At 41.1% G+C, this 13,404-nt stretch overlaps 1 protein-coding gene across 2 annotated transcripts in view; it reads right to left on the bottom strand.

The window, feature by feature from the left end:
• TDRD3 (tudor domain containing 3) overlaps positions 1–13,404 on the bottom strand; it is a 474,894-nt gene that overhangs the window by 163,910 nt on the left and 297,580 nt on the right. The window lies entirely within an intron of this gene.

Below are 13,404 nucleotides of genomic sequence, written 5' to 3'. Positions count from 1 at the left end.
GTAGTAAAAACTGAACCTGGGCTACTAGGCATACAAATCAATAAAGCTATAGAGAGGTGGCCAATAGGGATGAGTGAGTATACTTGTTGCTCGGGTTTTCGCGAGCATGCTCAGGTAGTCTCAGAATGTTTGGAAGTGCTCAGAGATTTCGTTTCTGCCGCAGCAGCAGCATGATTTGCGGCTACTTGACAGCCTGAATACATGTGGGAATTGCCTATTTGTTAGGGAATTCAAATCATGCAGCTGCGATGAAAGAAACTAAATCTCTGAGCACTTCCAAATACTAGGAGATCACCAGAGTATGCTCGGGAAAACTCTAGCAACAAGCATACTCGCTCATCACTAGTGGCTAATGTGTGCCATAAGATCTTGGCCAGCCTCTGTAAAAATAATCTAATATGAACTACACACATTGCCAAGGTAACTGGTGGTCTTGGGAGAGGTGGCCATTACACTAGGCAATGAGCTACAGTGGGGAAAAAAAGTATTTAGTCAGTCAGCAATAGTGCAAGTTCCACCACTTAAAAAGATGAGAGGCGTCTGTAATTTACATCATAGGTAGACCTCAACTATGGGAGCCAAACTGAGAAAAAAAAATCCAGAAAATCACATTGTCTGTTTTTTTTTCATTTTATTTGCATATTATGGTGGAAAATAAGTATTTGGTCAGAAACAAGCAATCAAGTTTTCTGGCTCTCACAGACCTGTAACTTCTTCTTTAAGAGTCTCCTCTTTCCTCCACTCATTACCTGTAGTAATGGCACCTGTTTAAACTTGTTATCAGTATAAAAAGACACCTGTGCACACCCTCAAACAGTCTGACTCCAAACTCCACTATGGTGAAGACCAAAGAGCTGTCAAAGGACACCAGAAACAAAATTGTAGCCCTGCACCAGGCTGGGAAGACTGAATCTGCAATAGCCAACCAGCTTGGAGTGAAGAAATCAACTGTGGGAGCAATAATTAGAAAATGGAAGACATAAAACACCACTGATAATCTCCCTCGATCTGGTGCTCCACGCAAAATCCCACCCCGTGGGGTCAGAATGATCACAAGAACGGTGAGCAAAAATCCCAGATCCACGCGGGGGGACCTAGTGAATGAACTGCAGAGAGCTGGGACCAATGTAACAAGGCCTACCATAAGTAACACACTACGCCACCATGGACTCAGATCCTGCAGTGCCAGACGTGTCCCACTGCTTAAGCCTGTACATGTCCGGGCCCGTCTGAAGTTTGCTAGAGAGCATTTGGATGATCCAGAGGAGTTTTGGGAGAATGTCCTATGGTCTGATGAAACCAAACTGGAACTATTTGGTAGAAACACAACTTGTCGTGTTTGGAGGAAAAAGAATACTGAGTTGCATCCATCAAACACCATACCTACTGTAAAGCATGGTGGTGGAAACATCATGCTTTGGGGCTTTTTCTCTGCAAAGGGGCCAGGACGACTGATCCGGGTACATGAAAGAATGAATGGGGCCATGTATCGTGAGATTTTGAGTGCAAACCTCCTTCCATCAGCAAGGGCATTGAAGATGAAACGTGGCTGGGTCTTTCAACATGACAATGATCCAAAGCACACCACCAGGGCAACGAAGGAGTGGCTTCGTAAGAAGCATTTCAAGGTCCTGGAGTGGCCTAGCCAGTCTCCAGATCTCAACCCTATAGAAAACCTTTGGAGGGAGTTGAAAGTCCGTGTTGCCAAGCGAAAAGCCAAAAACATCACTGCTCTAGAGGAGATCTGCATGGAGGAATGGGCCAACATACCAACAGCAGTGTGTGGCAACCTTGTGAAGACTTACAGAAAACGTTTGACCTCTGTCATTGCCAACAAAGGATATATCACAAAGTATTGAGATGAAATTTTGTTTCTGACCAAATACTTTTTTTCCACCATAATATGCAAATAAAATGAAAAAAAAAACAGACAATGTGATTTTCTGGATTTTTTTTTCTCAGTTTGTCTCCCATAGTTGAGATCTACCTATGATGTAAATTACAGACGCCTCTCATCTTTTTAAGTGGTGGAACTTGCACTATTGCTGACTGACTAAATACTTTTTTTCCCCACTGTATATTTAAAAAAAAAAAAAAAAAAAGAAACTTTCAGCTGGGCCAATTTTAGAGTACATAATACTCCATATAAGAGAAAATAAGGGCACAAAATCCAACTAGAAAAAAGCACATACTATATAAAGCATGTCCCTCTTAATAGCCAATTGTGAGCACCAGTTCCAAATCCTCATAGAAAATTATTAAAATAATTGGTAATTTTTCTTCCTTGTTTTGAGGGGCTATGAAAGTAGAATATTAACTTTGCTGTCATCATGACGAGATTCATTTTACTCTATTGCAGGCATTCATGATGAAGGAGATTGGTGGGTATTATAATTTTCAGTATAGGTCTATGGATGGTTTCGCTACCGTGGTGTGCAATAGCAGAGTAAAACATAGGGTTACTATGCACAGCTGCGAATCCTGTACAAGCCATTAAAGAGCACACTTTGCAGATTATTTGAGTATCCAACCGATGTGACAAACCTATTTAAAAGCAACGAAGGAGGCAGCAAAACAAATTGCTGCTAGCAACAGGCATATATTAAACTCCGGTGAAGTATTCCTAGTAATTTAGATGCAATATAAGAAAATCATATTGAAAATGTATTAGACAATATAAAATGCATTTCGAGATTTTGTGAGATTTCGGATGGCTTTTCCTGCCTTGCTCTATTAGTAACCTTCTCTTCTTGTTAGATATGTGACATGCATGCAAAAACCTGATTGAATAGAGCCATAAACTGTGCGAAATGGAGGCAGAGGCTGTAGCGAGAGACTTGCACATTAGTTCTTTGAACTGCATTAAAAGTATATTTATCTGTCCCTGTTCAGATGACACAAATTTAACATATACACACACAGGAGATAAACTTCATGTCATAGTCATCTTTTTACTGAATGCGTCTATTTACATGATATTTTCAAATCATCTAACTATGAATTTTTATATTACATTTCTGCACCATCTAAGGAAAAATACATTTAAAGGGAAACCAGCATGTCCAGGCTATGGACAAAGTAATAGGATTTATTTATACGTTTATGCTTCCTTTAAGCAAATGGTGCTCCACAAAAAGAAACCTCATTATTTGATATTTCTTTGCTTACGTTGCACCAGCAGATTTACGGTTTACTTGAATTCGACCACCAGTTTATTTAAAATATTCTTCCAAATATAAAGGGGGAAAAAAAAAAAAAAAAAAAAAAAGATTATAGTGCCGAAGTGAGCACAGTCAGTTTTTCAAATCATTGCAGTGTTAATTCTGGCCAAGACTGCGCCCACGTGGAGAAGTACAGTTTTGAAATAGCTTGCTAATTGGCCGTACAATTTTTTTTGGCAATATTAACTGTCTCACTTGGGCCCTACACTTGTTTATTATGAATGAGCTAGAGCATTATTATTTTCATTAGCCTTGTACTAGCATGTTGGGTGTATAACATCACGGTGGCTTTGATCATTCTTTGCCAAATGTTTGTTCTTCCAGTTTTTTAAACATTATTGCGAGCATTGTGCCTGTGACATGACTCAGTGCTATAATCCATTCCGCTGACCTCACAGGTATAATGAAGATAGTAAGTAGTGCGCTATCATTTTTTACAACATTGTGCTTATTAGAAAGGTGGATTTATTCTGAAAGATTATCATGAATAAGGGCATCTAGAATGTTCGTTACACAATAGTTGTTCATTCAAAACAGGCTGCCAATCACCAGATGAACTAGCAAAAGGCTTGTTTATCTGGCAAAATGATTGGTGTGCACAAAAAGATAATAGTTTCTGGCAGCGCATTCTCCTTCATAAACCAGGACATGCGCTGCCGAGGACAAAAGCAGCCTAAGCGCACTAAACATTCTAAACAGATCATTTTGCGAGCATTCGACGTGGGGTCAACCAGTGTAATAAATATGCTACTAAACGAAGTGGTTTATTATCTTTTGTGGTGTGACTGGTGGTCGCGTGGTTAAGGGAAGGTGTGTGTCACTGAGATGGCAGCTCCCTGTGATGTAGCCCGGAGTGTTTTCTTAAGTAGCAGTTGTTCACATTTGGGTCCGGGCTACGGGTAGCTTTGACAGTTGGGAGGGTCGGGCTACCCATGTACTACACACTGTGGTGAGGGGGCTCACTGTACCCCGTTTTGGCTGAAGATACAGTCATGGCCAAAAGCATTGACACCCCTGCCATTCTGTCAGATAATACTCAGTTTCTTCCTGAAAATGATTGCAAACAAATTCTTTGGTATTATTATCTTCATTTAATTTGTCTTAAATGAAAAAACACAAAAGAGAATGAAGCAAAAAGCAAAACATTGATCATTTCACACAAAACTCCCAAAATGGGCCAGACAAAAGTATTGGCACCCTCAGTCTAATACTTGATTGCACAACCTTTAGCCAAAATAACTGCGACCAACCGCTTCCGGTAACCATCAATGAGTTTCTTACAATGATCTGCTGGAATTTTAGACCATTCTTCTTTGGCAAACTGCTCCAGGTCCCTGATATTTGAAGGGTGCCTTCTCCAAACTGCAATTTTTAGATCTCTCCACAGGTGTTCTATGGGATTCAGGTCTGGACTCATTGCTGGCCACCTTAGAAGTCTCCAGTGCTTTCTCTCAAACCATTTTCTAGTGCTTTTTGAAGTGTATTTTGGATCATTGTCCTGCTGGAAGACCCATGACCTCTGAGGGATACCCAGCTTTCTCACAGTGGGCCCTACATTAAGCTGCAAAATTTGTTGGTAGTCTTCAGACTTCATTATGCCATGCACACGGTCAAGCAGTCCAGTGTCAGAGGCAGCAAAGCAACCCCAAAACATCAGGGAACCTCCGCCATGTTTGACTTTAGGGACCGTGTTCTTTTCTTTGAATGCCTCTTTTTTTCTCCTGTAAACTCTATGTTGATGCCTTTGCCCAAAAAGCTCTACTTTTGTCTCATCTGACCAGAGAACATTCTTCCAAAATATTTTAGGCTTTTTCAGGTAAGTTTTGGCAAACTCCAGCCTGGCTTTTTTATGTCTCGGGGTAAGAAGTGGGATCTTCCTGGGTCTCCTACCATACAGTCCCTTTTCATTCAGACACCGACGGATAGTACGGGTTGACACTGTTGTACCCTCGGACTGCAGGGCAGCTTGAACTTGTTCGGATGTTAGTCGAGGTTCTTTATCCAACATCCGCACAATCTTGAGTTGAAATCTCTTGTCAATTTTTCTTTTCCGTCCACATCTAGGGAGGTTAGCCACAGTGCCATGGGCTTTAAATTCTTGATGACACTGCACACGGTAGACACAGGAACATTCTGGTCTTTGGAGATGGACTTGTAGCCTGGAGATTGCTCATGCTTCCTCACAATTTGGTTTCTCAAGTCCTCAGACAGTTCTTTGGTCTTCTTTCTTTTCTCCATGCTCAATGTGGTACACACAAGGACACAGGACAGAGGTTGAGTCAACTTGAATCCATGTCAACTGGCTGCAAGTGTGATTTAGTTATTGCCAACACCTGTTAGGTGCCACAGGTAAGTTACAGGTGCTGTTAATTACACAAATTAGAGAAGCATCACATGATTTTTCGAACAGTGCCAATACTTTTGTCCACCCTCTTTTTTATGTTTGGCGTGGAATTATATCCAATTTGGCTTTAGGACAATTCTTTTTGTGTTTTTTCATTTAAGACAAATTAAATGAAGATAATAATACCAAAGAATTTGTGTTTGCAATCATTTTCAGGAAGAAACTGAGTATTATCTGACAGAATGGCAGGGGTGTCAATACTTTTGGCCATGACTGTATGTGTGTGGTTGTGAATCTGCAGGACCTGTGATGAGGTCATGAACATGTGACTAGCCATGTGATTGGTAACTGGGAGTGGTTACAGGATATTTAAGGAAGGTGTGTTGCACAGGTGTGAGTGTGTGTTGCAGTCTGTCAGTGTAGAAAGAGCTCCCATGTTCCAGGCTCGGACGTCGCATAGCCTGTGGAAGCCGTGTCGGCGACTCCGAGCCAAAAGGAGAGGATGGTCTTGAAAACCGTGTGATACTGACCGGGGTCAGAGAGAAATGTGTACAGGATGCCTCTGCGGTAAGAGGTAAGAAGTGGCTATAGGGTGCCTCTGTGGATAAGAGGTACCCAGGAACCTGTATGGCCGACACCAGCAGGTAACAGACAGGTGTTCGTGTTATACCGACCGGGTTCAGTGAGAAGTATTTTCAGTGAGAGACTGTATCTGTATTCATGTGCTAAAGCTGAATGTTTAACAGACAGTGCAAATGGCTGCTGGAACTGTCTTAGTAATAAACTGATTGGCTTCATTTTAAACCCTGAGCGTGCCAGTGTTTACCTCAAAGACCTGCAAAGTGAGGAATCCCTGTCCACTCACATGGTGGAACGTTACACTTAGCATTGCAACAAGCAAGTATTTTTTTCTCGGGGTGACATTATAGTGTATATTTAATGGGATATGTATGTGAGAAACCTTGTTCCTAAATCCCACAGAAAGAAAAAAAAGTGATAAGTTCTTAAAAAAACAAAACTACAGATCAGCTGGAAAGCAAAGGCAGTAATTTGTAATTCAAAAGGGAGTCTTTGAGCAGCTTGGACTGGGCACCTGTTGGAAGCATGTGAAGGTTTGGTAAAATAACTTTTGGTAGGTTTTTAACAGCAGCATTCATGAGAAAAAGTTTAATCTGGCACATGCTGTTACTGCAAGTTCAACCTGGACCATTAGAACTTACAGAGGTGGTTCACTACAGTGAATATTGTGTTGATTTAAACCATAGAATAGAATAGAATAGAATCGTAGAGTTGGAAGGGACCTCCTGGGCCATCTGGTCCAACCCCCTGCTCAAAGCAGGATTCGCTAAATCATCCCAGTCAGATGTCTGTCCAGCCTCTGTTTGAAGACTTCCATTGAAGGAGAACTCGCCACTTCTCGTGGCAGCTTGTTCCACTCATTGATCACTCTAACTGTCAAAAAGTTTTTTCTAATATTTAATCTGTGTCTCCTCCCATTCAGTTTCATCCCATTGCTTCTAGTCTTTCCTTGTGCAAATGAGAATAAAGTTGATCCTTCTGCAATGTGACAGCCCTTTAGATATTTGTAGACAGCTATTAAGTCTCCTCTCAGTCTTCTCTTTTGCAAACTAAACATTCCCAAATCCTGCAACCTTTCCTCATAAGACAGGGTTTGCAGACCGGTCACCATTCTGGTCGCTCTTTTCTGAACTTGCTCCAGTTTGTTGATGTCTTTTTTAAAATGTGGTGCCCAAAACTGGACACAATATTCCAGATGAGGTCTGACCAAAGAGGAGTAGAGGGAAATAATGACTTCACGTGATCTAGACTGTATGCTTCTGTTAATACATCCTAGAATTGCATTTGCCTTTTTTGCTGCTGCATCACACTGTTGACTCATGTTCAGTCTGTGATCAATTAGTATACCCAAGTCTTTTTCACATGTGCTGTTGCTTAGCCCTATTCCTCCCATTCTGTATATACTTTTTTCATTTTTATTGCCCAGATGTAGTACTTTGCATTTTCCCTGTTAAAAACCATTTTGTTAGTTGCTGCCCACTTCTCCAGTTTATTTATATCTTTTTGAATCCTCTCTCTCTCTTCTCTAGTATTAGCTATCCCTCCTAGCTTTGTGTCAGCAGCAAATTTAATCAGTCTACCCTCAATTCCTTCATCTAAATCGTTGATAAAGATGTTGAACAATACAGGGCCCAGGACAGAGCCCTGTGGAACCCCACTTGAGACATTCTTCCTGCTGGATGTGTAGCCATTTACGACCACTCTTTGGGTCCGATCACTAAGCCAGTTATGAAACCACCTAACAGTTGCCTTGTCCATTCCATACTTAGTCATTTTTTCAATAAGGATTGTATGAGATACTTTGTCAAATGCTTTGCTGAAGTCAAGATATACTATATCTACAGCATTTCCTTGATCCACCCAATCAGTGATTCCATAATAGAAGGAAATTAAGTTAGTCTGACATGACTTATTAGTTACAAACCCATGCTGACTCTGTTTAATCACTTCATTCTTATCCAGGTACTGACATACATGTTGTTTAATAATTTGTTCAAAGATCTTTCCTGGTATAGAAGTCAGACTCACTGGCCTATAGTTGCCTGGGTCCACCTTCTTCCCCTTTTTGAAGATAGGGACAACATTTGCTCTTCTCCAGTCTTCTGGGACTTCTCCTGTTCTCCAAGAATTTTCAAAGATTATGAAATGAAATGAGTCTTTTTGCAAATACCTTATGTTGACATATTTGCCTCTGAGCGGCGCTATCGCTGTTCGCTCAGTCCAGATCATGTGACACCCGGCTCAAGCCACCAATGACATCCGGAGATGTCACATGAACTTCCGGAGTCTGGAAGTTGACCTTTCATCATCAAGGCATAACCCAGCCTCATGCACTGCCCCTAATTGACTTGGCTGTAAGCGGTGTTTCACTGCATGTTACACCACAGTATCGAGCACACGCTTGCGGAGCTCTGCCAATGAAAGCAGATGAGAGAAGGAAAGTTTCTACAGCGCAAGCTGAATACTGGGCTGGGACGTGCTGTAAAATACCGCCCACAGCCCAGTCAATCAGGGGGAGTGCATGAGACTGGGTCATGCCTCGGAGATGCAAGGTCAACTTCCAGAATCCAGAAGTGACATCACTGAATGTCATTAGCGGCTGCATCCGGGGGTCATGTGATCGGTACTGAGCGAGCAGCGAAAGTGCCGCTCAGAGGCAAATAAGTCAACATAAGGTATTTGCAAAAAGAATTATTGGAAAGCCTTATATCTATGTGAACAAAATACATTGTAGTGGACTAACTATTTAAGTGCTCTTCGCTTTCTGCATGCATGTTGTCCACAACCTATCCCTAAACTCTTTAGTGATGTTGGTGGCATCCAATCATGAGCCCATTGCAGCCTTCAATCAATAGAAAAGGGGCGTGATACTGGATCACTTGAAGTAGAGGCCCATCACTCAGTGCAGAGGAGAGGCTCCATCACTCGGAGCTGATGAGAAGAGCTGTGTAAAGACCCTATAACTCACAGCAAAGGAGCTGGGGAAAGGGCCAATCACTCAGAGTAGAGTAGAGAAGCTGGGGAGAGGTCTCACAACTCAAGAGTAGAGAAGAGGAGCTGGGGAGAGGCCTCAGAAGAAGCAGACAACTCCTCAGTACTTGGAATTCTGACACTAGGACATTCAAGTCTGTATTTTTTTTTATAAGTAGAGATGATTGACAGCGTCCAAACTGGGTGCTAGTACTGTATCAAAGGATGAACTGTATTCTGCGAAATACATTTTATTCAGCCAAATACAACGGTATCTTTAGATACTCTACTATCACCTGGTTTGGCCACTGTCTATTATCTCTACATTTGTACTACTGCCGAGTGGGGTACCTCATCATTCGACTTTTCGACCCTTGAATATAGGAGTGCTGCGAGCCACATCTTTTACGGTTTTGATTTTTAAGGCTATGTACCCACTTATGCAGAAAATTCCTGACAGAAAACCGGACTCCTTCCCAGAAAACGCGCGTTTTTTTCCGCACATTTTCCGTGCGTTTTTTGCATTAAAAAAGCGCGTTTTTTATGCGTTTTTTCCGGAGCGGCCCCAGTCTCATAGAAAATAGTTAGAAATGCGGATTTTTCCATGAAATTAATGAGCATGCTGTGTTTTTTACCGCAATGCATTTTTTTCATGGAAAAAAACGCATCAATATGCACAAAAAGTGCAGAATTCATTAATATGAATGGGGAGCTTCTTTTAAGTGTTTAAGCGTTTTTGCCGATAAAAACGCTTAAAAAACGCAAAAAAACCGCTTATGTGTGCACATACCCTCAGACATCCAACTTACATGACCCTCCCCACAGGAATTTTCACACTGGTCTCTTTGCCCATTAAATAGCACTGTCATTAGTTCTGTGTCAGCGTTATTAAAGATCTAGAGTAAACTATTTAGGGCCTCTGCAACACAGACATGTACATGAATGTCAAAGTATGAAGAGGAAAACAAATGCATCCGTACAGCTGTGGGGATGAGATTTTGGATCCAGTAATGATTTACTTTTGCTGATTTATTTACATAATCTCTATTACAATACTGGTGTCTATAGGCAAACAAGTTACAGTAACACTAGCAGACCGTGTTTTTTTTTTTTTTTTTTTTTTAATGAAAAATGCTGGCGGGGTCTGAAGATTCACTTTACCATTTGTCTATTAAATCTCTACAAGATTATAATTCTTCCTTAGATCTACACTTACACACATGAAGTTAAGTTATAGGAAGAAGTAACAGTTTACACCATTAGCCTGCCTTGTCATCAATAAGCCCATTGGTGCCAGTCATCAAGACAAGCCATATCACATTATGAAAATGTACAATAATAAAGCATCATGGATACCTAGAAAACGGCCACCTGTGCAGGGCTTTACCAATATGGTTAATGGGTTATTCTGACAAGCTATGCAGTCTCAAACACTTGCAAGAAGCAGTGTTATGTGTCTTTGTATTCCGGTAGCACCTGTCTATGGAGTTAAAAGCGTTTTTCTATGACAATGAATGCGCTTGTCATCCTATAACATGTAGCTTGTCCTTATTGCACACAGATTTTTTTTTGGTATTATGTTAAATACCCCGTTTACATAGCATGCCACCAGAACGGGAGTGAATTCTGTCGGACTTGGGTGCAAAAGGGGAGCCCAAATTCATCAACATGAGAATTTTGTATCCTGATTTAAAGCTGTTGTCCAAGACTTTGACCCTTTAGCCTGCACTTCAGAAACGTCATGATTTTTGTATTATCGGTAGTAGTTATCCAACACCCAACATCACCAGGTCCCACAAGTATACGGTGCCTGAACTGGACTGCACAGTTCTATACACTGTGTAGTGGCAGCCCAGCTCCCATTCATTTTAGCAGATGAGTAGCACAATCCAAAAATGAACTCTACAGTTGTGGCCAAAAGTATTGACACCCCTGCAATTCTGTCAGATAATACTCAGTTTCTTCCTGAAAATGATTGCAAACACAAATTCTTTGGTATTATCTTCATTTAATTTGTCTTAAATGAAAAAACACAAAAGAGAATGAAGCATAAAGCAAAACATTGATCATTTCACACAAAACTCCAAAAATGGGCCAGACAAAAGTATTGGCACCCTCAGCCTAATACTTGGTTGCACAACCTTTAGACAAAATAACTGCGACCAACCGCTTCCGGTAACCATCAATGAGTTTCTTACAATGCTCTGCTGGAATTTTAGACCATTCTTCTTTGGCAAACTGCTCCAGGTCCCTGATATTTGAAGGGTGCCTTCTCCAAACTGCCATTTTTAAATCTCTCCACAGGTGTTCTATGGGATTCAGGTCTAGACTCATTGCTGGCCACCTTAGAAGTAACATAGTAACATAGTAATTAAGGTTGAAGGGAGACTTTAAGTCCATCTAGTTCAACCCATATCCTGTCCTAACTTGCCCTAACATGTTGATCCAGAGGAAGGCAAAAAAAACCCATGTGTCAAACAGTAAGCTTCACATTGGGGAAAAAAATTCCTTCCCGACTCCACATACGGCAATCAGACTAGCTCCCTGGATCAACGCAACACTAAGGAAACTAGTGTATATACCCTGTAATATTATACTTTTCAAGAAAGGCATCCAGTCCCCTCTTAAATTTTAGTAGGGAATCACTCATTACAACATCATATGGCAGAGTTTTCCATAGTCTCACTGCTCGTACAGTAAAGAATCCGCGCCTGTTATTATGCTTAAACCTTCTTTCCTCCAGACGTAGAGGATGCCCCCTTATCCCCGTCACAGGTCTAAGAGTAAAAAGATCATTAGATAGGTCTTGGTATGGTCCCTGCATATATTTATAGATTGTAATAAGATCACCCCTAAGCCTTCGATTTTCCAAACTAAATAACCCCAAGTGTAATAACCTGTCTTGGTATTGCAGACCCCCCAGTTCCCTAATAACCTTGGTCGCTCTTCTCTGCACCCGCTCCAGTTCAGCTATGTCTTTCTTATACACCGGAGACCAGAACTGTGCACAGTATTCTAAGTGTGGTCGCACTAGTGACTTATATAGAGGTAAAATTATGTTCTCCTCCTGAGCATCTATGCCTCTTTTAATGCATGCCATTATTTTATTTGCCTTTGCAGCAGCTGCCTGACACTGGCCACTAAATGTGAGTTTGTCGTCCACCCATACACCCAGGTCTTTTTCAGTGACTGTTTTGCCCAGTGTTTTACAATTAAGCACATAATTATACATCTTGTTCGTTCTACCCAAGTGCATGACCTTACATTTATCCCCATTAAAGCTCATTTGCCATTTATCAGCCCAAGCTTCTAGTTTACATAAATCCTCCTGTAATATAAAATTGTCCTCCTCTGTATTGATTACCCTGCAGAGTTCAGTGTCATCTGCAAATATTGAAATTCTACTCTCTATGCCCCTTACAAGGTCATTAATAAATATGTTAAAAAGAAGCGGGCCCAAAACTGACCCCTGTGGTACCCCACTGCTAACTGTGACCCAGTCCGAGTGTGCTCCATTAATAACCACCCTTTGTTTCCTATCCCTGAGCCAGCTCTTAACCCACCTACACATATTTTCTCCTATCCCCATTGTTCTAATTTTATGTATCAACCTTTTGTGTGGCACCGTATCAAAAGCTTTTGAAAAGTCCATGTACACCACGTCCACTGCATTCCCTTGGTCCAGTCCGGAACTTACCTCTTCATAAAAGCTTATCAGATTAGTCTGACAGGAACGGTCCCTTGTAAACCCATGTTGATATTGGGTCATAAGTTTATTCTTCTGCAGATACTCCAGTATAGTATCTCTTAGAAAACCCTCCAGGATTTTACCCACAGTTGAAGTTAAACTCACTGGCCTATAATTTCCAAGTTCAGTTTTTGTCCCCTTTTTGAATATTGGCACCACATTTGCTATACGCCAGTCCTGTGGTACAGACCCTGTTATTATGGAATCTTTAAAGATTAAAAATAATGGTCTATCTATGATTGTGCTTAATTCCTGCAGTACTCGGGTGTATCCCATCCGGGCCCGGGGATTTGTCAATTTTAGTGATTTTTAGACGCCGCCGTACTTCCTGCTGGGTTAAGCAGGTGACATTTAATGGACAATTTTTATCCCTGATCATGTTATCCGTCATGGGATTTTCTTGTGTAAACACTGTCGAAAAAAAGTCATTTAGCATATTGGCTTTTTCCTCATCCTCCTCCACCATTTCACCCAGACTATTTTTAAGGGGGCCAACATTATCATTTTTTAGCTTCTTACTATTTATGTAGTTAAAGAATATT

This window comes from Dendrobates tinctorius, unplaced genomic scaffold (genome assembly GCF_039654945.1).
Source record: "Dendrobates tinctorius isolate UK_male_01 unplaced genomic scaffold, ASM3965494v1 ptg000064l, whole genome shotgun sequence".
Lineage (NCBI taxonomy): Eukaryota > Metazoa > Chordata > Amphibia > Anura > Dendrobatidae > Dendrobates > Dendrobates tinctorius.
Note: the sequence above shows the minus strand (reverse complement) of the source record. Positions and strands in the feature narration are given on the sequence as shown.